This window comes from Palaemon carinicauda, chromosome 17 (genome assembly GCF_036898095.1).
Source record: "Palaemon carinicauda isolate YSFRI2023 chromosome 17, ASM3689809v2, whole genome shotgun sequence".
Classification (NCBI taxonomy): domain Eukaryota; kingdom Metazoa; phylum Arthropoda; class Malacostraca; order Decapoda; family Palaemonidae; genus Palaemon; species Palaemon carinicauda.
In genome coordinates, this window is record NC_090741.1 from 8,596,012 (window position 1) to 8,601,479 (window position 5,468).

A 5,468-nucleotide genomic window follows, 5' to 3' on the forward strand; every position below is an offset into this window, starting at 1 on the left:
TCACAGAACACCATCTCAGTTTTACTCCTGCTCGTTTGAGTCCTACATTTCTCTATTCTTCTATCATCTTATGCAATTCCTCCAACGATTCACTAAACAAAACTTTGTCATCTGGAAATCTTAAATTGTTAAGGTATCTCCCATTAATACATATTCCTACATTTTCTCAGTCTAATTTCTTAAAAAAGTCTTCTAGACATGATGGGAATAATTTCGGAGATATGGGGTCTCCCTGTCTAAATCAAGTTATCTAACATAATATTATTATATTACTTTTTTTGAAGAGTTTTTATTACTGCTAAGGTTTTTACGGAAGCATGACTTTTCTCGTAGTCTATAAATACCATACATAGTGGTTTATCCTAATCTGATTTTTCCATTAGCTAGTTAATTACATGGATATGGTTTGTTGTTGAATACCCACTTCTAAAGCCTGCCTGCTCTTTTGACTGATTAATGTGACGGGCCAAAAGTATGTTGTGACTCAAAGGTAAAATAAAAGCAAATGAGTAACTTTATTACGACACATAAAGTATATATACACACTAGGTCCAGGTAAGCAGGTCACAAAATACAGACATGCTATTTCTTGTCAAACTGGCAACTGGTTCTGTTAACAGTTAACAATGAAATATGCAGACAGGTTAAAGTAAGTTGCTGTCAGGGCGAGGGGAGAGCAAAGATACAAAGGATAATATAAAAAAATTAGAAATGTCATTACTACGCTCGTGTGACCCACGGGTGATACATGGCTCCCCCCAAAAAAATTACATACTGTACATATTAAATAGGGTTTTAGACGATCAATGGAGACCCAGTGTTCTTTGTCACAAACTTTTAGTAGGAATGCTTTCGGATTGCGTCGGATCACAAAGAAAGGGCCCATGTAAGGGGGCGTAAGCGGTGGCTTGCTAGTGTCGTTGCGTAGGAAAACATGCGTTGCAGAGTGCAAGTCTGTTGGTATGTGATGCTTTGCTGGGGGCTTGAAAGCCTGGCGGTATGGAGTAAATTTTCCCACGACATGACGTATGGGCTGGAGATCGCCGGAGGAGGGACGACCAATGGATAGCCATTCACCATTTCAGCTGCCGAGACATCCAGGGTATCTTTAGGAGTGGTCTTTAGTCCCAAGAGGACCCAGGGAGCTGAGTAAAGCAGTTGGAGTCCTTGCAGCAGGACATCAAAGAAGTCTTGAGGGTGCGATGAAAACGTTCAACCATTCCATTGGCAGGGGGGTTGTAGTCAGTCGTCTGATGTAGGGGGATGCCCAGGAGACTCACTTATGATGTCCACAATTGAGAGGGGAAAGGGGTACCCCTGTCAGAAGTAATATGCTCAGGGATAGCAAATCTTCCTATCCGTCCTGAGAGTAAGGCATATGTACATGAGACGGACGTTGCAGTTTCCACGGGAATTGCTTCAGGCTAATGAGTGGAGCGGTCGATGATGGTAAACAGGTAACTTTGGTGGAGTCTGCCATAGTCACAGTGAGGGGGGGGGGGGGGGGGAGGAGCGAGTCGACTTCGGGGTCACCAATGTGACGGGCCAAGAATAGGTTGTGACCCAAAGGCGAGATGAAATCAACTGAGTAACTTTATTATAGACACATCGAGTATATATACACACTAGGCCCAGGTAAGGTCACGAAATACAGACATGCTATTTCTTGTCAAACTAGTAACTGGTTCTGTTAACATTTAACAATGAAATATGCAGACAGGTTAAAACAAGTTGCTATCAGTGTGTGGGGAGAGCAAAGATACAAAGGATAATATAAAGGAAAAAGAGAAATGTCGTTACTATGTACTCTCGTGTGACAAACGGGTGGTACAATAAAGTCTATTTGCAAACATTATATATATTATGGAGAGTAATATATGTCTCCCTTCTTGTGAATTAGTAATAGGATAAAGATTTCCTATATGTATTTAATTGTGTTTCCCTGTCTGAGTGAGGATGCCTTAACTAGGTGAAAGGGCTTGTGTTTGCCATTATTAGCAAGGCTGTACTAGTCAGGGCCACCCATACTAGGTTGGTTTACTGGGAGTGATCAGATGTGAAATTCCCACCAGTGGTGATAAAAACAGTGCAAACCCCAGACATGAATTGACATAATTGAGGCCTTTTTTCTACAGTGGACATGGAACACCTGTATTTGTTGTTGTATATATATATATATATATATATATATATATATATATATATATGTATATATATATATATATATATATATATATATATATATATATATATATATATATATATATATGTCACTTTATAAACTCCGGATTCTATATCTCTTCCTATGGTCTTGGGATAAGAAAAAAGAAACAGAGGGATTCTCAGTTTTAATATTATTTGTTATATTTTTAATACCATATATATATATATATATATATATATATATATATATATATATATATATATATATATATGGGAGTTTTATCTCATTTCTAAAATCTCTTTGGTTGGTAATATAATGATATATATACATATATATATATATATATATATATATATATATATATATATATATATATATATATATATATATATATATATCAAAATGGTTAGCTGACTTGCTGTCTCCCTTTCTAGGGAGTTTTTATATAATATTGAAAGCACTGAAAATAATCATTTTATGGGATCTTGGTGATGAAAATAAAACAGCTAAAAATTTTTTCATATCAATCACTCGAAGTTTACTCATTTTGAAATATCAAAGCTATTTCACACGTGAGATTCCTGGCCTAAGAAAGATATCTTTTGAAATTATTATTGCTAATACATAGTACAGTAAATGGTATAGAAAAAAAAACTCTACATAGTACTTGTTCTTAATTTTATATAAAGGACATTCATTAATGCTCTGTTAATGTTTTATGTTTAGTTAGTTCTGATGGACCTTTGATTTTTAGTTCATTAATTCTATATCAGTTCTCTAAATTCCATATATTTTTCACGACAATATGAAATAAAATTTTGTAAATACCGATAAAAACTTTTCAGTGGTTCCAATTTCATACAAATGCTTAAATATTATACGTATTTGGCATAATGACATGATTATACATTTACATTTAAGTAATTATACTTATGTTATATGATAAGCTAGATTGTGGTCCGGTTCACTATGTTTACTATATAAAACAGTCAATTAAAGAAATTAGGTATATAACACAAATCAAATGTTTATTGCGTAAGCTAATTTTAGAACAAAGTAACATGAAGGTCACTGAATTACAGTTGTGAAAGTGAACTGTTGTGTTGTAACTGAGAGACGAGGTGGATGCAATTAAACTTTATTAAACAGATATCGTGCTTAGATAGTAGGACTTGCGAGCAAGAACATCACAAAAATCAAACAAAATTAAACATGAGCTAATAGGCTTACACAAGTTGGTTTATTAACAGTGCAGGGAAGTGCGAGTGATGAGACAAAAAAACAAAAAAAAAAAACTTTACAGTGGACGAGCATATATTAACACGTGGGGTGCATGCTTCCCCCCATAATAATGACATACATGTGAAATAATGCGGCAGGTCTTGAGAGGCGTACTGTAGGCGGGTCATCTTGCAAGATATATGAAGATTTTAGGAGATCAATGGAGACCCAGTGTTAACCACGAATGGTGATTAGGAAGCATTCATATTACAACAGATCACGAGTAAAGGCCCGCATAAGGGCGCGTTAGCTGTGGCTTGCTGGTGTTGTTGCGAAGGAAAACATGCGTTACAAAGTTAAGATCCATCAGTATGTGTTGCTTCACTGGGGTCTTGTGAGTCTGATGGCATGGATTAAATTTTCCCACAATGTGATGTAGGCATTGGGGATTATCAAAGGAGGTTGTAGACGGCAGGGACGACCAACGGGTCACCATACACCATTTCAGCTCCCGAGACATCATGGGCTGCTTTAGGAGTGGTCCTTAGTCCTAGGAAAACCCAGGGAAGATGGGTAAACCAGTTGGAGTCATTACATTGGGACATCAAAGATGGTTTGAGGGTACAAGAAAAATGTCCAAGCCTTCCATTACCACCAGGTTGTAGGCTGCTGTCTGATGTAGGGTGATGCACAGAAGATTCGCTAATGATGTCTGTAATTGAAAGGTGAAAGTGGTACCCCTGTCAAAAGTAGTATACTCAGGGATATGGAATCTCTCAATCCATTCTGAGAGTAAGGTAAATATACATGTGGCGGGTGCTGCAGTTTCCTTAGTTCTTTAGAATAACTCAAAATATATTTTCTTATTGCATTCATATCATATAATTTAGAATAGGAGAGAGAGAGAGAGAGAGAGAGAGAGAGAGAGAGAGAGAGAGAGAGAGAGAGAGAGAGAGAGAGAGAGGGAGGATAAATCATTTCATGAACGTTCTTTAGAATATGTGTGGATGGAGCAGACTTTTAGAACAGAAAACTTTTGAGACTATAATTGCTTCTAATAGGGTTAGTTGACTGTTGCATTCAACTATCGTACACAACGTAGATTATGTAAAATCTACTAAAAGAGTATGCGAAACAATAGCAAAACAATAACAGCAAATGAAAATGATACCCAGCAAACAGAAAATATAATTTTATTCAAGATTTAACATAAATATTTACAGCACTACAGAAGAAACACTGACTACTCTGCACACCAAAACTAAATAATGATATACATAAGTTGTTACGAAGAAGTGAATTGAGTTGACTTCGCAAACTTTTTTACCAGCAATAGACAGATGAGATGACGTCACCTAGTTTCAGATATAAAAGGTTGACAGGAAGAATCAGAGCTTCTGATGATGAAGAAATGAATTCGTTGAACTTCTTTATCTTCTTGAAGATACTCTATCATTGTGTGTAGTCACTAACTTTCAGAGTCATAGAGGGTATAGCTGAAAAATGTTTCCAAACACGAGTGGTGTTTAGTCAAGTCGCTTCTCTTATGCTTCTCCTGTCTTTTTATATACATGGGTCCAATACCCCCTAATGTTCGTGACGCCATAGAAGAATCCAGGACTAGCATACGCAACATGACGCCACTTGGCAGACCCATTCTCAAATCATCTCGTACTGTGTAGCTCTTGCCCGTCAGATGGCTGGCGTTGAAGCAGAATTTTGAACTTTCGTAGAAGAACACATCGCTATTTTCGATTTACAATTACATTAACATATATGAAACAAAAAGAATTGGTTTATTTTTACATCAACATATATGAAAAAATAAGCCGTTTCTCTCAAGTTTTGTATAATAATATACATAAATTTAACGTATTGTAAGGACAACGTCTTACAATGCTTCATTGTCAATTCAGCTCTCCTTTTATTCTTGTATATATTTGCCTGTTAACGTAACATAACTGTAGTTTATTTTGCCATATGAAAAATCATCTGCTCTTACATCTCATGTATTATTCATTATTGTATGTTAAACTTGGGCTTTTATATTTATCAGAAAGTTAACGTAAAGAAACACAAAAGC